Raw genomic sequence first — 23247 nt, forward strand, 5'->3', positions numbered from 1 at the left:
AGAACCCAGAGCAGATAGCTGGCCCTCCTGCACAAGCGCAGTCAGTGCCAGCTGGAAAGAGGGTTGGAAGCTCAAGCTCCGAGCCGGGGATCGGCCCCAAAGGCTTCTCAGCTCTTTCGCCCGGTAGGACTTTGGCTCCTGCCCCGGAACCCCGGCAACAGCTGTCCAGTGCCAGGTGTGCATGTGCCGCCTCTCGCCCCAGCCGGGGTCCCCTCAGTCCGCTGCTGGCGTCCCCTTCCCCTCTACCGCCCGCGAGTCCTCTCCTCCCGAGCTTCCTCTCCTTGGCCGGCCGCCGGCCCGTCCCCGCCCCTGGGCTGGCTGTGTCCCGGGCGGGCGGGGTCTGCGAACCCGGATGGGGCGGGCGGCTGGGGCTGGGGATGGCCTTCGAGCGGGGCTGCAGCCCGCGTCCCCCACCCCGCTTTCCCTGCCCCGCGACCCCGGGGCTGCCCTCCTCTCCCTTTCCCGATCCCTGCGGTCCAGCTCAGTGGCGTCTGCGCTGCTCCCCCGGCTGAGAGCCTCCAGCTGTAAACCCCAGCTTCTCCCGGTGGAGTCGGGAAAAGGGAGTGTCAGTGCTGAGCGAGCTTCCGTCTCCTCCCTCAGTGTTTCTGCCCCAGGTAGTACCTTTAACACGTTCACGTGTTATGATGGCGGTGCTTGATGATGTCACTGTTTTTATAGTGAGAGGGATTACAGTGTTGAAAGCAAGGCTTGGTTCAGTTAAAAATGAGCTGAAGGCATAAGGCTGTGACATCCTTCTTCCTTCCCTCTCCCAGGGTGAAACGTGTGACCATCGATTTTAAAAAGACAGTTACATTCCCTAACTAGCCCAGCCCAGCTAGTGTGTGTTAACAGGAACAGCACCACCAGAGGCGTTGGAGACTCAGGGACATTCCAGTCCTAAAGAGCTCCTGGCAAAATTTGGTTTGTTTTGGTTTTTTTGTTTTTCTTAAATTGTGGGGCAGACTAGTTGTATAGAGGGAAAAATAATTGTCAAGAAATATTTTTTCATTTAACATCTTTATTGTGATATTGTTCACACACCATGAAGTCCACCCACTTAAATGGTACAATTCAGCAGCTTTAGCATATTCACAGTGGTGCAACCATTATTATTCCAGAACGTTTTCATCACTTCAGAAAGACCAGTGGAAATGAATGACCTATCCGCCCCTTCCCAGTGCTGGTTCTAAAGAAGTTTCTTGGCTGTTCCTGACCATAAATTATCTTGTTACCCATGAAAAATCTGGTAGGAAATCTAAACAGAATTGTATTGAATCTGTCTATCAAAGCAAGAAGAATTAATGTCTTTATGGCATAAATTTCTTCTACCCATGAATATATCTGGGACCCTATATTTTCATATTTCCAGAGCCTGGCCCATGGAAGTCCTCATTAATTGTGAGTTTGTGAATGATGAGATTCTATACACCGTTAGTTGCAACTGAAGCCTTTCACAGAAGAGAAAAGTAAACTCACTGAAGCCAAGTGACTCTCTGATGGTCAGAAAGAGTGACATCCAGTGCTGGAGTGATCCAGTGGACTTGGTGCTTGCAACCAGAATTCTCCACCACCTACAGCTAAAGGGATTACAGTATTCTGTTATTTTTTCTTAATGGCGTTGCTTTTATTTTTACTAATTTTTTAAAATTATTTTTTATTGAAGTGTAGTCAATTTACAATGTTAGTTTCAGATGTACAGCAGAGATTCAGTTATAGACATATGCATATGTATATGCATATATTTTAGATTGTTTTTAGTACAACTCATTACAAGAAATTGAATATAGTTCCCTGTGCTATATAGTAGGTCCTTGTCATTTATTTTATGTTTGTTAATGTGTATCTGCTAATCCTCCCTTTCCTGCCTGCTAACCACAATTTGCTTTCTATGTCCATGTGTCTATTTCTAGCAGCACCGTTTTTGCTATTAATATATGCTGGTTGGCTGCTTTCAGTTTCAGTAATTCCATCTTATCTGTGGGCATTTTCCTTCTGGTGGGCCTGTGTGTGGTTTCCACACGTGTTATAAGAGATCTGTATTTGGGAGAACTCCAGGCCTCGTGTAGACACTGGTACAGAGCTCCCACTGAGCTGATGCTTGAACTGGGAAAGAAACATAGTAAATGTTGGAATTTCCAATATGGTTGAGACTTCCAGGTTTCTATAACCTGTTTAGCACACCTTAATGTTGGCTGCACACATAATGGGTAATTTGGTGGAACTTCATGGTATGGTGGTGTAGAGACGGGGCCTTGTATGCTTCTTCTCTTTCCGTTTACTAACACTCATTCTCCTGGGCCTCCCAGATCCTCCCCCAGCAGTGCCCAGGGCTGGCTTGGTGCTGCGCTGAGGCAATATTTGTTAATAAGGCCCTTTCCTCATCTCTTCTGAGCCTCCGTTTCCTTCTCTGCACAATGAAGACTTAGACTAGAAAAGTGCTTTTCAGTTTCTTTTAAAGCCATGTTTCCTTTGAGAAACAGAAAATGCAAATCTCTCCTCCCATCCAACATATAGATTTTGACACATCCTCCAAGGAGTGACATAGCTCTTTGTGGAAAATTGAAGTGATTGTGATTCCAGGTGGCACAGAAAAGACTCTTCAGAGGTTTGTTGCAGGGAGAGGGCAGGAAAGGAGCAGTATGTCACACTTTTTAGTGTGAGCACTGGAACAGGGGCTTGGTTTTAAATACAGTGTCTGACGTGGCCTCTCTCTAATCTTGCACAATGTGATAAACCTCTCTCCCTCAGTTTCTTAATACATCAAGTTGGGGTGATAATATCTTAAGGCTTTTGTGAAACATTATACACATAAGACATTTGTTTCTCGGTAGAAACTAAACCTGCTAGGGAATCAGGGATTACTTTAAAAAAAAAAAAATCTTGTCCACAGCACTCTGTCTGTGTCTATTTTGAAGTTCCTGGAGGGTGAGGGTTGGGTCTAAAGTCCATCGTGGGACAGGTGGCCCATGGGTCTGTGTGACCCAGATTGCCCCCTCCTCCCCAGTCCTCTTCCTCTCAGTCCAGGATGAATTTCCCTAGTAGATTTACACAGAGATCTTGTGGAAATGGCTTTTCATTTTATTGTTTCACCATGGAGGGCTGCCATCATGATCTCTGTGGTCAGGTTTTGGTGACCTGAAGGCTATGCAATTATGGCTTTCTATTTAATAAAAAGAAAAAAAATACAAGTACAAAATTAGACCTACTTTGGTGGCAGTGGCTCTTGAAAGTGGGGACCATTAGCTTTGTTAGCTTCAAGTGCAGTGGCCTCTGGCCATGAGGACATATCATCGTGCTCTGAAGTTGGAGGGACCAGTGGGTTCAGTGGGAATGTTTCCTGAGTGTATCTCATGGGCTGGGCATTGTCCTATTTGTACTGTGTGTTCCTTACTTGAGACAGTGAGCTCATTTAATCTCAATAGCCTCTTTAATAAATTAGACTTTTTATTTTGAGATGTAATGTAGATTCCCATGTAGTTGTAAGAGATAATATGAAGAGGGCCTACGGACCGTTTGCCCAATTTTCTTTAATGGTTCCATCTTGCAAGTTTGGGGTACAATTCATTACTGACTCACTAACAATTTGAGGTTTGTGTTATTGCCCTCGTTTCTATTCATGATAAAACTGGGATTAAGAGAAGCACACAGGCCTGACCAGGTCACACACATGGTTAGTGTAGAGTCGGGTGAAACGTGGGCTTGGCATTTCCAGGCAGTATCATTATGATGGTCTGTGGCAGGGATCAGCATTCACTTTGCTTGTTTATTCATTCATTCAACAAGCATTTATTGATTAAACTCTGTGGCTCAGATGCTTTCATAGGTTTATCTGATTCTTCAGCAGTATGGAGAATCCGGTAATGTTTCCTTTATTTATTAATCTGAGAAAATTAGCTCTGAGAGGTTATAAACCCCCCAAAGGAAATATAGCTCATAAATGAGGGATAGTAAATTTGTACAGTTCCTTCTTCTTATGCAGGTGGTACCCTAGGCATTTTACATTTGCAAACTTCCGTAATCCAGATATATTCTTGTAAGGCAATGAATTATTTTTTTAATTGAAATATACTCAAGTTTACAATGTTGTGTCAATTGCAAGGTTCTTTTTTTTTAATTTGGAATTCAAAAAATATTTTTTGAGGGGGGTAAATAGGTTTATTTATTTGTTTCATTTTTTTAAAATGGGGTACTGAGGATTCAACCGAGGACCTCGTACATGCTAAGCATGTGCTCTACCACTGAACTGTACCCTCCTCCCCAAAGCAAGTTTTCTTATCAATTATTTTGCAGCTTAGGAGTTCAAATAAATCGGAGTTGAAATCCAGATATTTTGATCCTACTGTGGTTTTTTGCATTATATCCTGCTGAGGGGTGTGGAAGCAGTTCCTTTATTCATTCCTTTATTCAGCAGTTTTGAGCACTGACTTTGCATCAGGGCCTGGCTAGGTGCTTGGAAACAGAAAACAAGAAATGACCCTTTTCTGCAGAGGCCAGAAGCCTAGACCAAAAACTGCGTAATGTGATCCGAGCTACGGTAGCCATGTGCAGACGCTGAGGACAAACTGTACCCCTGGATTTGCTTTGGCTTCCCTTGCCTTCTGGCTGGTACACACCAGGTCACCGCAACCCAGTGAGGCCCGCAGCCCGCAGCACAGTATGTACCTCGATCTCCTCTCCCCTCTCGGCAAGGCCTGCAACATGAGCATCCCTGACTACGTGCAGTGTGCTGAGGACCACCAGACTCTCCCCGTGGTGGTCCAACCCGTGGGGATCATCTCAGAGGAGAATTTCTTTTGCATCTATAAGCCAATCTCCTTGGTAAGTCAGATCAGACCTTGCGGCTCCCAGTGGGCAATCTGTATCCACTACAGTCACCACTATGCGCCCGAGAACGGGTGGAGTGAATTCCAGACCCACTGCAAGGTTGTGGGCCTTGTCACCATTACCGACTGCCTCTCGGCCAAGGCCTTTGAGAAGCTCCACGTGCAGAGGAGCTGTATGGCACCACGCTCTATGACTCTCGGCTCTTTGTCTTTGTGCTGCATGGGGAGGTGACCGATCAGCCGTGCACCGACGTGGCCTTCAATTTACGAGGACTGCAGGGTGGTGGAGAAGAGGATCGAGGACTTCACTGAGTCACTCTTCATCATGCTCAAGTCCAAGTGGCTGGACGGTGCATCTGACAAGTCTGGGGACAAGATCCTCCTGCTCTACATCCTGTTTGAGAAGGAGGACTTCGTGGGACTGGACACAGACAGCAGGAAGTCTACCTGGAAGCCCGGCCACCCTGGCTGTGTGAAGAGTTACTTCCCTACATCCAGAAAGGGATCAGGAAGGAGGAGGGCTGTCTTGTAGCCAAGGCGTGAGGGAGGTGCAACCAGCCGGTTTTCAGACATTTAAAAGTGAATCCGCCTTTGTTTCAGAGAGATCCTTTTAGGGTTAGTATGGACACTTACTCCCGCTTTTCAGCCAGGACCCGTGGTATGGCCCCTGGAGTTGCTGTCCAATAGAGTAGCCACAGCCACTGATGCTAGGAGAGCTGGGGAGGAGGCTGCTCTGAGCTGAGATGTGCTGTACATCAAATGCACATCAGACGCTGAGATTTGTCTAGTAAAAATAATGTAAACTATCTTGTTACTTTCTATATTGATTACATGTCAAAATGATAGTATTTTACATACAGTAGAATAAGTAAGATATGTTCATAAAATCAGTTTCTAGGTTTTTTATTTCTTTGGGTTTTTTGTTTTTTTTTTTTTTACCTTTTTAAATGTGGCAACTGGGAAACTTTCTTTACATGGCTCTCATTTCATTCATGTTGGACAGCCTGTCCTGGGACAGTCTCATCCCTTTGCTTATAGATGTCATGCTGAATCCCGAGACGCAGAATGAGGTGCTGGTTGAGCTGAGGATGGAGCCGGTGTCTCCTGCCTCCCAGGCCCAGCACCTGCACGGCTCAGGCCCTCTCTCCCTGCCTGACAGCCACCATGCCAATTTAGGACATCAGAAACACCGCCAGGGGCTTCCGAATGAGCTCCTTACGCAGGGAAAGGCGTGTCACGGAATGTGGGACAGAGCAGGGAAAGATTCGTCCTCACTTTATCCCTGTGATTAGGTCAACGGACCCACTTTGCCTTGGAAGTGCAGACGAGCTCTTCTGGGCTGCCTATCCCCCCACCTTCTGCTCTGTTTCCCTGTGTATTTATCGACATGTCCCTCGGGCAGAAGAGAGTGAGATGCCTTTGCCGAGAGGTGGTCCCCCTTTGCTGGGGAGAGTGAGGGAAGCTGTTTCCCCCGGCCTACGGCCTCTGGCCTTGAGTCTGGAGAGGGCTCATGACGGTCCCACAGGTGACGGTCGGAGGACCTGGCACGTGCTGCCGGGCCCGATGTGGAGGAGGTGCTCTGCGATTCTCTGTGAGTCTAAAGTCAAATTATACTTTCTGGTTGTTGGTAAGTTGGAGGAGAAGATGCCAGGGAATTGATAAAAAGAAAGTCCAGACCAGTCCTGTGAGTGGCAGGCACAGGGGACCCGAGTCCTACCTGCTTGTGGTGCCTGGCGGGCTCTGGATGAATTTTCTGTTCCTCCCGGACATGCCTCTATGGCTTAAGGAAGTGGCGAGTCATGACATGGCCATGATCTGTACTTGTCCTCGCAGGGCCCTGTGATCTACATGCCCTTCTCCCCTTCTGCTTCTTGTAGATGAGCTGGCAGGTATAGTGGCCTGGGCAAAGCTGAGTGCACAGATGCCAGCACAGTGCCACTCCCAGGCTGGCTCCATTCCTGTCACATGTCACCACCTGCTGAGCCCTGAGGTGTTAGTCAAGGTAGGTGCATCGGTGCAATGTAAGCAGGGACCACATTCTCCCCCAGGACAGACTGATGGGTGAGCAGTGGATGCCTGGAGCCCTGCCCCAGCCCCCTGGCCAGTGCCTCCTCTTTTGTCATAGGAGGCACTAGTGACATTTTTGCTCAGCAACTGCTTGGCTCTGAGTCTGCAGACCCACCAGAGAATGCCAGCTTGTTTTTGCCTTTTGAAGTCTGCCCTTGGGATTTGGCGGAGTAGCTGGATGTGTGCTTAGCCCATAGTGGTTGACGCTGTCACCATTGTTTACCCAGAACCTTGTGTACCAGGCATGGCTCTCGGTATCAAAATACAGCAGCGCATTAAACCTCCCTCCTGGTGGGTCTGTCTGTTTTGGTACCATAAGGGCTCAGCCAGCATCTTAACGTCAGTGAGATAACGTGGCCAGTGAGCTCGGGTCAAGCACGTTCTCCTCCAGTCACTTTTACTCCATTGTTGCTTTTACTATTCCACAGTCATTAATTTTTTAAACAATGCTTTGGTGCAGGAACAGAGCCTAATTCTCTCCTGTTACTCATGTTGGGAGTGAGTAAAATTTTCCAGCTTGAAATGCGACCACATTTGGTAGTTCAAAAGCTGCCTAGACGCATCTAGGTGAAGTTTAGGTTTGGGGCCCTGACCATGTTGGGGTCCCCCATCAGCTCCGCTCGCCTCAGGCCCCTGCCTTCCCTGGAACAATACGTGAGGGTGGGTCTCACCGTCCCCTCGTCCCTCTCCTCATCACACTCACGTAAATTCTTGTAATTGCTGTGAGTTATTTTTGTTCTCTTGTGTTTCTAATTTTCACTGTTCCTCTTTTCTTTTTTCTATTTCCCTTTCTCTCTTGTACCGCCCTGTGAGCATGTTGTTGCATCTGAAAATGTGGGCTGTGCACACCCTGCATTGGAAATAGCCAGATCGTCCTCCGTGCTGTCCCCATCACTTTAAAAAGCAAAAACTTAACAGTTGCCTTGATACATATATTATCCTAGTCATCTTTTTATTTTCTAGTTTTTTGGAATTTTTGTTTTGTTATCACATCACCCACTCGTGTTTGATACCTGTTAAAATCCTTGCTTTGAGGAACCTGTTTGGTCCTCCTTATATTTGGTGACAAATGTGCCCTTAATAATTTTGTTTGATTGTTTTGAAGAAGTGAGATGCGAATTGATTTAGGCGGCTGCTGAGGGATTTTTTTCATGGAGTATTTAAACTTGGAAAGTCAAAATCTGCAGCATCTTGCTTGATTCTGGCTTTTACACAAACGTGCTCGGCACGTGGTTCCTGGCTGTCGCTGTGTGACGTGCGTGACGGAGCTTCCTGGCCAGCGGTCACTAGTGAGAAAGTGGCAAGCTCGGGGGTGAACAGTTGCAGGAGATGCTGTTGGAGGAAGCAGTCACCGTTTATTTTTGTTTTTTGTTTTTTTTCATTCACCTTCCCCGTGCCATTTACTTTACTTTGCCTTAATAGAGGGGCAGGAGCGGGTCTAAACTCCATGCCACTCTTTTTTTCCCTTTACGAGGCTGGTTTTTCTGAGTATCAGAACAATATGGCCTTCTCCTAAGTAGCTGGCTCACTTGGATCTGGTGGACACAGGGACCGCTAAAGGGGACTGTAGCTTCCTCTCTGCTCCAGCCAGTGGGCATTCAGAGACGGGTCTGTGGTTGGCCTCAGCAGCCATGCAGGCCTCCCTGCACCGGCCTTTACTATTAACCCATGTTGGCAGTAAATAGCTGACTCCGTGTCTGTTGCAGCTGACGTCCACCACTGATGGCCATGTCGTTAGTTTGTGGTAGTGAGTCTCCAACACCCCAGTGAGCCTCCAACACCCCAGTGAGCCATGAAGGGACCTTGCATTCTCACCCACACCCTGGTTCATCTCACCCGGGGGAAGGGTTTGGCCACCACCATCATGCTGGCCATGAGACCTTGTTTCTCCTTTCATGCTCTGGTCCAAATATGGAAACCTCATCCTTCACTGACTTGGTCTCCCTTGAGACAGGCCAAACTTTCTGAAAAAGTCCATCACATTCTGGGGGGGAACAGAACAGAAGTAAGAGTCGCAAGTAGGAGTCTAGGCAATCTGGGTTGGCAAATGCAGGCTGGGATCTGTGATGGCCGGGCTGTGCCCTGGACACAGGCCTTTCCCGTGGCTCCCGAGAGCCCAGGGGTTGGAGTGAGAACAGCCTTGCCTGGGTTCCTCCATCCTCATCTGCTCACTGGCAGGTGTGTCTACTAACTAGGAACTCCCCCAAACCTCGGGCCCTTCAAAGTTCAGACCACAGGAGAACCTTGAGTCCCTTCTCCTGGTCCTCCTTTGTGAGAATCCAGTGCCTTCTGAGGTGACCAGAGGCAGGAGATGCCTCCCCCTCCAGGGAGCTCTCTTCGGAGGACTGTAACTCAGTGCACCTTGCTGTGAGCTTGTGGGGTTCCATCCGTGGTCCTTGCAGAACCAGACTTGAGACTGGTTTAGCGACAGAAATGACAAGACTGATTCCAGGGCAGGGCCGGGGGGAGGGAACAGGGGAAATTGAATTTGACCTCAAACACCTAGGTGGGTTCTGGGTCTGTTACTAAAATCGGGAGCCTGGGAGGTACCTGCCAGGAATCGAACTCTAGAGTAAATGGTGGACATGAGGCATTTTTAAGATTCCATTTGTCATCCAAGTTAGGACTTCAAATAGGCTCTCGGGTCTATGGTCCTGGGGCTCAGGTGAAGGAGCCGGACCACAGATACACGTTGGGAGTCGTCATTCTTAGCTGGTGTTCACAGCCGTGCAGGTGGATGAGCTCATCTCGAGAGGTGCAGACTGAGGCTGAGTGGGGGCAGAGCTGTGCCTGTGTTGGAGGAAAGTCCAGACCATGCAGCTTTGGTGTGTCAGTCAGCGGCGTTTGGGATTTTCAGAGCAATGGCATTTATCCTTTAAGGGTCTTGGGGGTGGGCAGGGACACCCAGGAAGAAATCTGAAGGGAGGGTTATGGCCACGTGTGCGCATCTTGGGATGATGCAGTGGCTGCAGTGTCCGGGAGGGGAATCTCCTCAGAAGCTGGAGTCCGAGTGGGGAGTGGGGAGAAGGTAGTCATACTCACCTGTGAGGGAGGGACGGAGGCCTAGGGAGTCCCCATCCTAGCGGACTCTCTTTCCCACGAACAAAAGGCCAGCAGACAGAAGATTTGAGGTGAGAAGGGATGGGCGCTGGGAGAGGAGCCAAAGTGGAGAATGGTGGTTGGACAGTTCTGGAATAGTCTCCGTGCAAAATAGAGTTGAAAATCCCAGACTCTTAAGAACATTGATAGTGACGTGGGAGGAGATGGTTCTTTTTCTGGCCTCCTAAGGGTAAGTCATGTATCCAGGGATACACAGAAGAATCGGGCAGTCTGGTCTGGGGGCTTGACCCTTACCAGGGGGAACAGTACAAATTTAAAGGGGGAGAAGGGCAGCGGAGGGAAACTAACCAGGCCCCGTGTCAGGAACCACTCGGCCGCCCTACTTGCGTGTTGCATTCACATCCATGCCTCCCAGGTGGGCGGTGGCAGCCCCCTTTTGCAGATTGGGAAGTCTTCTCAGAGGGGTTAAGGAATTGGTCCGTTTAGTGGCTGGTAAATGCTGTAGCAGGATTCAAGCAGGGCCTTGTCAGTCTTCAAGGGCATGTTCTCTCTACTAATTCCGGCACCTCCCTGTTGTACGTGGAATGGTGAATTGGGTCAGTTTTGGAGGCTTTCAGCAAAAGTACGATTTAAGTGCCTCAGGACTGTTTCACAAAGCTCAGTGTTCTTTGATGGTTCGGAAGCACCGCAGTGCTTTTCGCCCCACAGAGGTAAGGTCTTACTCCTTTGTCGATGACGTGGTTGCAAATGACGTACAGGTGCAAAACCAGACTTAGCAGCTTCTGAAGGGAAACTCTCCAGTTCTCACTTGATCGGCTTTCTTCCACGGGATGTAACCTGCTGCAGCGTAGGCCTGAGCTTTCCGTATGGAGTGAGGTTTTGATATCCAAAGTTAGCAAATAAGGGTCAGATGGAGAAAATCGACGTTAACAATTTATTTTGGGGTTTCATTAGACAAGATGCACTATAGCTTAATGGCCCATATAACGTATGTAATTGAGTACAGAATATTGCATTTCTTACTTTCTAATGAGAGCTGTCTTGCAACGTAAGGTTGTCTGCTTTGGAACTTCAGCTCAGCCACTAGGGCGCCTGTCAGTGTGTTGGTGTGATTGTATTTACACAGTGCATGTAATCTGGGCTTCCTCAGCCCCAAACTCTCCAGTGCAGAATCATAGGCTGTAGCCATCCCTTAGTTATTCAAATACTTCTACAACTATATGATACAAAAAAAAAAAGAGAGAGAGAGAGAGAGAGAGATTGTCTTTATCAACGTTCCTTTCAATTCTAACTGTTGTTGAGCAGCTCTGGTTTCCTTTGGATATGAATATATACATTTCTTTGCATGTAACTTGGATTTTAGTCTAGAACACCAAGCTCTTGCTTTCCATGAGCCACAAAAATCATAGCCAAATGACATACGTATTAAACATTTTATTCTTTTCTTCTGAGACAGAATCCTTGAATTTGGGACTTGGGCTGTGATTTTGCTTTTTGCTCTTCCCACCCCTCTTGTCGTCTCACTCCTTTTTCCCACGTGGCCTCCAAGAGGTCATGGTCTCCGAGGAGCAGGTGGACAAACACCAGTTGGTCGCCAAGAAGTCCTGCTGTAGAGGGAGCCCAGCCAAGAGCTAAAGGACATCATCAGAGAGGACTTCCTGGAAGAAGTGGGCTCTACATTCGGTTCTGAGGACAGAGTAAGAGTCAGCCAGGGGAAGGAATCAAGAGGGTGACTCAGGTGGCAGGAGCAGCCCGGGTAGAGGCCTGGAGGCTTGTGGGGTGGGGACTCGGGGAGAATGCCCTGTGTGATCCAGGGTGGAGGGTGACCCTGCTTGGGAGGACACTGGAGAGGGACTAGGGATGGAGGGCTTTGGAGGAGCTTGGTTTTTTACTAGAACTGACACAGAAGAGGCAGTGAAGGGTGTCAGCATAAAGTGACCCTCAGGAGAGGTACTCCTGGTTTTGCTTCTGATGTTCTACAGAGAGAAGGGGTCGGGATGGGCGAGAGCATCTCTGCCTGTCCCTTTAAGACCCACCCCTTCATTCATTTATTCATAACACATACAATTCTGAGTGACTAGGGGAGAGAGGATGGACTCACAGTAGTAAGCAAAATGTACTTGCTTCTTGAGACCTTAGCAGTGTCAGAAGTTGTCTTAGCGTAGAAAGTTCTAGGAACACAGCAGGGGAACCTAACCCAAAGTGCGGAGGTTCGAGGGAAGGAAGGCTTCCTTGACAAACAGTCAAAATGAGCCTGGAGGCAAGTGGGAAGTAGCAGCAGGTCAGGGGGCGCCTGAGGTCACTGGGGACCTGGGTACTGAACTGAGGCTGGGCGAGCTGGGTCGGGGGTGGGGCTAGAACTCTACCAGGGAGCCTCTGAAGGGTTTGAAGTGGGGCTGATGGAATCAAATTTGTGCTTTGGGAAGGCTGTCCTGGCTCTGTGTGTGTGTGTGTGTGTGTGTGTGTGTGTGTGTGTGAAGCGGGGAAGAGGGGGAGAGTGCCACCAACTGGGAGGGTCATTAGAAGAACATTGACAGGCTGGGGGGCCACCAGTGGGAGAGGGGCGTTGGGGCTGCTTGGGGACGGCAGGGGCAGTGTGGATGCCGGATTTCCTCATGGGGAGGGCTTATTAACGGCGACGCCCTAGCGGCACCTTGTGGCTGGAAGAAAACGGATGCAGCCAGGTGGACTTTTCTCTTCTTCCCTGCCTTGTGTGATGATTTTAGCTCAGCCAACATTTGGAACAGAAGAGCTAAGTTCCAGGGTAGCCCAGGAATTTGTTGAGCTCGTTCGAGTGACATCTGATAGGATTTAGGCTTGTGTTGAGATCTGCATGTTCACTTAGCTAGAAACGTCCCTTCTTTTGGATTTCCATAGGGGTATTTATTCTTGATAAAGATTGCTTTCTTGGTGAGAGGAAATTTAATACAGCTGCTGTCTTTTTCAAAAAAATCTTATCTTTTAAGAAATTTAATATTCAAAAGAATAGGACAATTTAAAAATGATAAAGTAATGCTTTGGTGTAGTTTCTTTGGTTTCTGAGTTAATGTAGAGTTAGAGCCTTTGCATTACTTAATAGCACATCCTTGTCAGTATTTAAAGAGCTGTTAGTGAGTGCCCCAGGCCCCACTTCTCAAAGCATCATTAAAGCTTGCTCTGAAATAGTGAAGTCATAAAGGTCTTGTTTGCAGAAGCCAAACAGTTGGTTTATAATCTGCAGCATAGCTCCCTTTATAAAATAATAATAGGTTCAAAATTAAGAAAGTGGAAGATAATTGATTTTTTTTAAGCTGAAACATAAACTTTCTTGTGTTAATGTTGCTACTGGAAATTTCGAAAAGAAAAATCCTACTGTAATATCATCTACATGAAATAAATATATGTCTATCACGTTTGAAATGTAACTGCACAGTGGTTTTTGAAGTCAGGACCATTCCAGCTGAGATACTGGCAGTGATGGTTGCTGGTTTTCAGTGGAAGACCCTAAATTTGCCTTCTTAGCTTTATTCTTTTCTTTTCTGTTCTCTCTCTCTATATTTTTTTTTTCTTTTTTTGTAGTGAGAGGGCTGAGTAGTGCTTTGCCAGCATGATTTTGGGGCAATTTGGGGGCAGATATAATGCAACAGCAGTGAGATATTTCCATGCATTTTACTTTCTGGACATCACCATGGAACATGTGGGGGTTTGTGCCTGCAGGCCGGGATGCTGCAGGACTCCCTGGTCCATCACCATTATGTCTTGGAGCTGCTCCAGTCAGTGAATGACTTTCTGTGGCTTGGAGGTAAGGTGATCTGATGCAGATGATCAGATGTGTAACTAAAGTACTGTTACTTGAAATAAGAGAAAACCTAGCAAAAATGGCGCTAAAATACAGGATGAGGGAGGAGAATTGGCTGAGCTGCTTGCAGTGGGGAATATTCTCAGGTGACTCCCTCATTGTGTCTCCTGTCACTCTCCCCCCCAGCCCTGCACGGCAGTCATGCTGAAGCAAGCATGCACTTTCTCAGAACGTGCTGAATTTCCTTGTGCCTCTGTTTGTTGGCTTTTTTTTTTTTTTGAAAGCACATCTTGCCCTTTGCTTTAATGCCATCCCTGCCTAGTCACCTCTTACACTCATTCTTCTGGACCTCGTCCATACATTGCTGCTGAATGGATGAACAGAATGTAGTATCTCCATGTAGTGGAACATTATTCAGACGTAAGAGTGAATAAAAAAGAAAAAATAAATAAAAGGGAATATGAAAAAGGCCACCTGCTCTGGGAAGTCCACCCTGACTGCTCAACCCGCCCTTTTCCCTTTGAAACACCACCATTTATACTCCTCTCTACTCTTTTTGATAGTATATACCACCTTCTAATAAACTTTAACATTTTCAAAAAAAAAAAAAAAAGAGATGCTGATACCACTTCACCATGGACGAGCCTTGATAACAGCACGTTAAGTGAAAGGAACCAGACACAAACGGCCACATATTGTTGATTTCAGTGATCTGAAATGCCCAGAAAAGGCACATGCAGAGGCAGAGAACAGGTGATGGTTGCAAGGGGCTGGGTGGAGGGGGGTTGAGAAGTGACTGCTAGTGACAGGGGTGTTCTTCTGGGGTGATGAAGTGTTCTGGAAATAGATGGTGGTGAGGGCTGCACAACCGTGAGTGTGCAGAAGACTGCTGAGCTCTGTCTCTGGGAGTGCCTGTGGTTGGGGGCAGCTTTATTTTGTTCTCATCTTGAAATGTGAAGAGTCATCTTGTGCTGAGGCCATTCTACTCCTGTGAGTGGTGAGGCTCAGTGACTTTGCAGAGTCATGTGTTATTTTCCCACTTGCTGAGTGTAGGCAAAAAAGGTTTAAGCCTGAGAAAGTGCTCTATCTGCAGAAATGTCTTTTAGTTTTGCATGGTGTAAAAATCTTGAGAGCCTTTTAATCGTTGAGGACAGCCTGTGGGGGGAAAGAGCCCGTGAATCCTGGGTGAGTCCCGGAAGAGCCGCACTTCCCTCCCTGACACGGGTGGGGATTTCACCCCCGTTCAGGCAGTGAAGGGCCCAGACCCGTGAGCGGAGTTGACAATCGTGAATATTTACTTGTATCCGCTGGTTCATCTTGGATATTAATTTCAAGCTGAGTCAGTTTGTGGCGGCAGCCTCATCCTACATCAGGAATCTATAGTATCTGCTCTTTGAGGTGAAGACCTGACAGACTTGATTATTTAACAGTCTCCCTTGAATTGATATGTCAGATTCCTTTGTCAATAGTAAAACAGCAGAATTATAGACGTCCTTTAATGCCGATGTGACCTGGAGCAGGTTTAGTCTCTGTGCCTCAGTGGCCTTATATGCTGGTGGGGAAGATGATAACAGTGCTTCCTTCAGAGGGGCTGGTGAGGGGGGAGTGAGAAGCACAAATGGAGGACTTACACGAGGTTCTCATTAATGACAAAATTTAGTGCTCTCAGCCTGGTGAGGCCTCAGGGGCAGAGATGGCAGAACAGAGCATTCCTAGCCGGAGCTCGATCCGTGTTGGCAGCTGTTATGATAAGGATCACCCCTGTGGGTTATCAGGCAGTTTTAAGACTTGGTAATATGAATTCATGAATAATGTTAAAAGATTAGACAACTCAGATCCGGTTTACATAGTTCTCAAGATTTCCTGTGAGAAATGGAAATTTTTTTCCCCATCTTAAATCTGAGTTGAGTCTCTAAAAAAATTCTGTATTCCTGCACCTTTTTGATTTAATTCTCCATTTCTTAAAAAAAAAAAAGTTTTTAAATGGAGTTACTGGTGTCTGAACTGAGGGCCGCATGCATGCTGAGCACATACTCTCTCAAGTGAGGTATAATCTCCCCCCTGATTTTTTTTAAACTTTACTTTCTTAGCATGCAGAGGTTAGTGGCCTCTAATTCTTTTTCTGGAGACTTGTCCATGAACCTGTAAATCTATAATTAGTGGACAAAATTTGATTTATTAAAAAAATCAATAGAACATTCTGCAATCCATTCAAAAGGAAATGCTCATTGACATAAAATGTTTCTCCTTTATGGTGATTTCTAATTTTTGGTCTGCCTTAACTTATTAAAAGTAATCCTCATCATCATAATGACCAAGCTTGCTCTGAGTGGACACTTACCTAAGGCTAAAATGCTTTCCTCATGTTTACTTCATAGCAGGTGTTTAAGGGTAGGTATCAGGTCTCCTTTTTTGCAGCTGAGGGATTGAGAGATGGGGCACCTTGTCCCAAATCTCACGCAGCTGGCTCTGGCAGGCTCAGGGCTGGAACCCAGGCTGCACAGGATGCATTCTCAATTGCTCCTCTGATCAGCCCCACGTTGAGTGGTTTCCCGAACTCCTGTGAGTCCATAAATGACCGGTTTTAGAGATCTCAGCTTCATGAAGCCTTCAAAGGAGAGACACCAGTGAGAATGTGAGACAGAGTGGCATAAATTAAAATTGTACATTTTCACAAATGTTGCTTTCTCAGGCAATGAGTTAAAATCTTTATATTTTTTATTTTAGTGCTCTGTAAACACTAAAAACAAAACATTAAAAATGATTATAGTGCAAAATAGGAGTGGGCTTTGAAAGTCCAACCATTGCTAATGATGTGGTGCTTATTGACAGAAAAATTTACAAAGACTGAATTGGTTCTATGAAGTCTTAGTATGGAGGAAAGGTTTGTCAGTGAATATTTTAAGTAAAATCTTTACTCTTTTCTTTCCTGATGATGAATATGTAAGTTGTTTTCATGGCTTAAGTACATTTCCTCATTTGTGAAATTTGAGTGATGCCGTTTACCTTGTTTGACTGTGAGATGTAGATGCCTTGTATACGAAGCACCCAAGAGCTGCTTAGTAAAAATATGCTGTCACAAGGACAGATAGTTTAGAAGGATCAACTCTGAATACTAAAGAGGGTGGCTTGTTTCTGATGCATATTCAATATGCATATTTATGAATATATGAATATGGCTTAAAGTAACAAGGATTCAGGGTTTTGTGTGTGTGTGTGTGTGCAGTATGAAGTTTTAATGAAATCTTTATCATTCTAGTAAGACAGGGACTAGTTAAACCACCTTAAGCAGATGGCCTTGAAGATTATTTACACAGAATGTGTGTTGTTACAACTCAGAATTCATGTTGCCGTGTAACCATCCACTCAGACATTTAAATTCGTAGGAATCTGACCAGAACCATTAAGTTTAGAAAAATCTACATTGATCATTTTCAGGGAATAAGCTTCTCTCTTTTGTGATTAAAGAAAATTTTGATTTATTTTTCTGCACTCTTAATAGGTTTTAAAATATCAAAACATTGATTTGACATGTCACTTTTTTTAATAGAATAAAGCTCATGCTGTTTTAATGTGCAAATAAATGTTTTTGAATTTCAATACACTTGTATGATTTCCTGGCTCTTTGAGAAGTATTTTGCAAGATATCTAGATTAATTACTGTTGGAAAAATACAGACGTGACTTTTATGAATATAGGCCTAGTACAGATCTGTTGGTTTTTGCTACAGTGCAAGACATGAGGGCTAGGAGAGATTTGCTGCTGATTGCCAGGAGGACAAATCCCAGATCTCAGTCTCCCCTCCTGTAAAATGAAGTGGCTGGACTGGATTCTTTCCTCTTCTAAGATGAGTTTCCATGAGCCTGTGTCTTTTGTTTATATTCAGGAGTATTAGCAATGTCAGATTAAATACTGAATACATCTCCCTTCCCCGAAGCAAAGTGCAGTATGTGCTACATAAGCTTTTAGTTATCTGATTCTTGTTTCTGATCCAACAGGCAATTTTTGTGTTGCATCTTTCCCGGCAACCTGGAAGGTGTTTCTAGCCATAGGTGGTGCTGTTGCACCTTCTAACAGTCTTAATTTTCCTGTTTGTAAAAGAAGGCTTAACAAATGTTATTTTGTTTTGATTCCTTTGCTTAGTGCTTCAGAATAGCACAATGTCCATTATGTCTGTCTACCTGGAAAAATTATTCTGCTTATGTCTTAGACTTATTCTGTCATCTCGCTGTGAACATTTCAGACTTGCTGTGCAAACAATGGCAAAATCGGACTTTTCTTCCAGTGTTAGCAACCAGTGAGCCGGGATTTTATAAAACAGCTAGGAGCGGCCTCTGGAGCACCTTAAAGCTGAAAAGTGTACTGAGTTCCCTGAGTATTGACCCAGCCGCTGTGTGTCATTTTGTGGGAGGTGATTTTATACATATAAGAAGGGGTGTAGTTTTTTGACTTGGGTTTGCGTGCACGTGCTGCCACTGAGCCACGTGAGCCTGAGTCAGTTTGCTCTGAGTTTTTCCCTCGTCTGTGAGATGGGGACGCTCGTATCTGCTTTGTAGAATTGTGAGAATTAGAAATTATGTAAAGTGTTTAGCACAGTGGGAATGTCAAAGGGCTCATAAAGTTTAGCTCCTGTTTTGTATGAAGCCATCATTTTACAGTCTTTGGCAATTACTAAGAAACAGGAAAATAAGAAAAGCTGGTTTTATGATGAAAGATATTTGAGGAGGTTCCATAGTTCCTATACCCATAATTTAGCATCAGCAGAGTCAGGACCGTAACACAGTCGCCTTGAACCAATGTTAAGCCACAGAATTTTTTGTTACTTCATATATATTGTGGCTTAAGGGGACCCAATACTTATACACATGTTTTTTCCAGCAGCCAACTGAGAGATGACACAGAAGAACAGGCAGGCGATAAATGTCTCCTGTATTACTGATGAAGCCACGTTCTCCATGAACTTCAGGGCTGTGGGAAAATGCGTGTCATGATACTGTGCCCCAGAACTAGAGACTCACGCAGTCCCAGTTAGCTCTGGGCCACAGTGAGCCTTCCCTTAAGAGGATCTGCCCCATCATGCACAGGGCTGCTCTGCAATGGAGCTGAGCATCCCGGGTGCTTCCCAAGGGTGGCCAACACTGGAGGGAAAGGAAAGGTTTCATATGCCCTGCTTGTCTCTCCGGACTCACACCTCAATCTGTTAGTGTGAGGAGGGCTAGCCATTGTCCAGGGGTCAGGGGTGTGAAGGGAGAAGCACTCTCCATGGACCAGAGTGTGGAGGAGGCATCCCTTCCCTCAGTTTAAACAGGTGGTGGGATGCAACAGAAGGGTGCTCCCCAAGAGTTTATAAGAGGGGAAATAAGGATTTCCTTTGGGACTCAGACTAGCCATGAAACACAGAAGATGATTAGAAGGGAGACTTGTAAATCACTTTCTTATTAAATTCACATTTGTTGAGCACCAAAAATGTGCTACATTCTTTTCTGAGCGTTTTACAGAAATGAATCCTTCAATCTTCAAAACAGGTGAGTAAGGAAGGTTTGATAGTTATCCCAGGTTTACAATGTGGAAATTGAGGCACGGAGAGAGTAAGTAAGTTGGCCAAGGTCGCAGAGCTAGTAAGTGACAGAGCTGGTATTTAAACCCTGGCTGTCTGGTTTCCAGGCTCCCAGGGATGGGCTTTGGGTGTTTAGAGGTATCTGCATCCCTGGATCTCTGTACCTCTGTGCATCACTTAGCCCAGAAAGGACAGGGAAAGGAGAGTTACACAGGTGCTCACAGTCGTGTCTCAGCCACTGTCCACGGACAGTGCACCGTGATTGGCGTTAAATGTCTTCTGGGCAGCAGATCTGTTCGTATAACAGAAATTTAGTCCATTGAGTTAATCTAGAAACCCTTCCTGCTCTGCTTCTGTCCACGCTTGTCATGTGACTGCCTGCCTGTGATTGGGCCGTTGAGGAGAATCTGTACTCATGGTTGAACTCTGATATTTCAGTCTGGTCTGTAGTTTCACATCTCCTGTTACATTAATAAATTAATTTCTGGTTTTCTTGCATCAGTCTCTCATGAGTTTGGTTAATGTGAAACCAGTCCATGGGAGCCCAGGGGTGCTGACGGTATAATTTCTGAGCACGTTGTGGCACTTCTACCCGTGCAGACCTGCGTGGAAGATTTCCGCCTTCCGCACTGATTTCCCCCAACAGCAGGGTCCTCTCCCACCCCCGGATGTGAGGCTGGGAGCTCTCTGAGTAGGCCAGTCAGAGGCCAAGTCCACCAATCAGAAAATGATGAAGTACTTGGAAGTGGGTTTAATAGAATAAAAGGGCTTCCAGGTAGTCCGATGGGGTGTTCGAGTCTATTTGGTGAAAAGCTATCCACTGTTTCTGGTTGAGCTGCTTCTTTGCTGTTGAAAACTCTGGATTATATGAAGGGATTTTAAAAAGCAGAAAGGTGTGATTTCAGGTGGTACGTCCACACCGGGGAGAAGTGATGGATGACCGCCTGTGTGAGGCATAGACAGAGTCTTACAAACTTCATAAAACAGCTTTAAATGCTCTGCCAACTGAGTGCACTTCATATGGGGTCCAGTTCATGACTGGGCGTGCTGAGAGGGCAAATAATTGATGATGGCTGAAAGGACACGGAGGCATCAAAAAGGTCTCAGTTATGTTCTCTATTTAAAGGATGTGGCACAATGTAATATATTTGAGCTGGTTCTTCACTGAACAGTTTTGAGTGCTTTCTGGGACTCCCCAGTGCCCCAAGGTTCCATGCAGCTGGGTGTCCCCTCAGAGCAGCTCTGTCAGCGCTCATCCTTCGCTGAAGTGGTGTCATGGGGAGCTGGACGGTCAGCATCCCCGGCTCCTCCGAGCTCCATTTCTTCATCCTCAATGCTGGGTTTCTCTTCGGTGTCTACTTAGTAGGGTTGCTGAGAATCACACGTGATGGTTGTCAGGTGTGATTTGTGGTTGTCTCTGTGATTGGCATATAGTCAATATTTGATAGAAACTCTTGTTTTTTTTATTAAAATTGTGGCTCCTAGATTGCAGTGGTTTTTAGTCTGCATTTATGCTTTTTATAACTTTATTCTTATTTTTAAATAAGCACTTATTTTTATTTATTTTTTTGAAGGTACTGGGGATTGAAGCCAGGACTTTGTGCATGCTAAGCAGGTGTTCTACAACTGAGTAATACAGACCCTCCTTGTCTGCACTTAAAAATAAATATTTCAATACACAAAATAGCTCTTAAACACCATCATGTGACCTATTTTCTGTATAGACAATTGAATACATATGCTATTTCAATAAGAATAAATGTTGTTGGGACATACCTTTCTGAATCTGTTTACGTGTTTAAAAACGATCATAGGTAGTGATAAACATGAGGCTTGGATCCACTAATTAGGGTCTGTTTTGCCATCATGGGAAATTATATTCTACAGAAAAGGCTAATTGGGTCTCGTTGATATTTGGATGATTTAGCAGATGATGAAGGCTTTCAAAAGCTGACAGTTTTGTATATTAAACTAACTACAAAGTTATCTTCTATAAGTTGGAAGTCCTCAGCTTGTGAAGTGCCCAGTAATTCAGTGTGTACATGTCTGTGTCTGTGAACGTGTGTGTGTGATTTCAGGAAAGTAGAAATAAGTTCCATACAGCCTTCTGATACCTTTCTCTTCCAGTTCAAGGTGTAGGCATATATTTACACAAATAAATTGATACTCTTTTGTCATTTGACATATTGGTGGGAATAAATGGTTCTCATACTTGTTTCAGAAGGGTTGGGGAGAATGAGCTTAGAAAATAGGAGGAGATAGAGGCTGGGAGGTTCTTTACTCTTTGTGCAGAATGAGAAACAGTAGCTTTTCTTTTTTCTACTAAAGCAAACTGGCACTGAATTGTAACATACTATTACTCAGAATTGTTTTTCTGATCAGATACAAGTGCCTCAGATTTTTCAAGGCAACATGAATGATAAAATGTGTTTTAGCAGTTATCTTTAAATGGAGTTTTATTTTTTAAGTAAAAGGCTATAACCTGTTCTTTCTTCCAGCTGTACAAGAAGTTCTCATTGATCCAGGTACATGGAAATTGTGCTTAGTTTCTTTGGGTTTTTGTTTTTTTTTTTTTTTGTTTTTTTAAGTGCTTGTTTCATTGTTGTGTGAATGAATGGTTAAGATTTCTGGATTTTGATGTTTAGAACATGCTGATTTATCAGAACTGTCAAAAAACTGATTGTTGTTTGGTCCTCGTTTGGAGGGGCAACCTATTGATTTCTGTTGTCTGTTAAAGAGGGAAATTCTTCCTCTAGCCTGTAGATCATTAAGTGAATGGTTTGCAATGTGCCTTTAAAATTCTTTGAATGCATTGAGCATGTTTGTCCAGTGAATTTTGAATTGAGTCATAGTAATGACTTTGCTTTGATTCTGTGGCTTTTGCTCCTCTCCACAAGAATTTGAATTCTCTGTTGCATTTTGTATACGTGTTCTTAACAGGGGAAGAAATTTTGCATTTTTTACAGAGCTGGGTTTTCCTATCCCCTCTGAATGCCTTCTGTAATTGATACAGCGAAAATCTGTTATTGCAGTGCTTAATTATTTCATAAACTATTTTTTGGCTTAATCAGAAACAATGACAAAGAATGATAATAAAAAATATGAAAACCTTCCTTCCTTTGAAGAATAGAAATGAGGTGGTCAGGCTCACGCATGCTTTGTACCTGACATCCTTACTTTCATGTCATTGTGTATCATGATTCGGAGATGGAGTTGCTTCAGGTTTGTAGATTTTTGTTTTAACACATGTATTGAATTCATTCTCTAGGCTGATGTTTCCTGTTGCGTTTGTGGAAAGTGTAGATGAAGGGAAACAGATGCTTTGTTTTGTATTCAGGAGGCCTGAGTTGCTGAAGAGAAAGGAGTAGAGGGTGGGCTGAGGAACAGAGTGACACCCCCTCACCTCCAGGCTAAAATTGATGAACAATGAAATCAATTAGGTGTATCGATATTTGACGAATAGAAGTCAGAGGGCCCAGACTGTCTAGTTATGCACAATGGAAAGTACTGGATTCACCTGCAGAATTAGGTGATTTACCAAGTAGAAGCAGCTTAGAGCAATCAGAAAAATCAGTCCTATGATGAGATATAAAAAGAATATAATATCTATTATTTCTGAAACTATTCTACGTTAAGTTGTGTAGAGCTAAAATTAAATTCCAAGCACCAGGAGTTAAGAGTCTGGGTGGTTCTGTGGGTTCGTTATTCAGGGATGTGTCTAGACCCTGCTGGAATGGCCGAAGCTGGCAGGAAAAGACCCAGAGCCAGGATTTGTCATCCTAGGGTGTCCTCCATAATGGTTCCATGTGGTAGCCCATGATTGGGTTAACAAATTTAACAGACCCCAGACGCATGTCAACTTTAAGAAGAAAAAATGCACATAGTAACTGCTTTCAAGCAAGCACCTGTGCATACTCACTCCTCTCCTTGCCATAAAAAGCAGAGACAATGCCTTGCTTGCA

General features: G+C 45.1%; 2 long non-coding RNA genes across 2 annotated transcripts in view; both read left to right on the forward strand.

Moving 5' to 3' along the window:
* Window positions 1-40: 40 nt before the first annotated feature.
* The window catches only part of LOC116151473 (uncharacterized), a 119209-nt gene continuing 96002 nt past the window's right edge, over window positions 41-23247 (forward strand). The window contains exon 1 of the long non-coding RNA XR_010383598.1: window positions 41-614. This is a non-coding gene — a long non-coding RNA (uncharacterized LOC116151473). The remainder of the gene's footprint in view (window positions 615-23247) is intronic.
* LOC135322768 (uncharacterized) lies at window positions 701-4785 on the forward strand. The gene is made up of 3 exons (XR_010383600.1): window positions 701-921; window positions 1119-1246; window positions 1370-4785. It is a non-coding gene; the product is annotated as an uncharacterized LOC135322768 (long non-coding RNA).

This window comes from Camelus dromedarius, chromosome 13, assembly GCF_036321535.1.
Source record: "Camelus dromedarius isolate mCamDro1 chromosome 13, mCamDro1.pat, whole genome shotgun sequence".
Lineage (NCBI taxonomy): Eukaryota > Metazoa > Chordata > Mammalia > Artiodactyla > Camelidae > Camelus > Camelus dromedarius.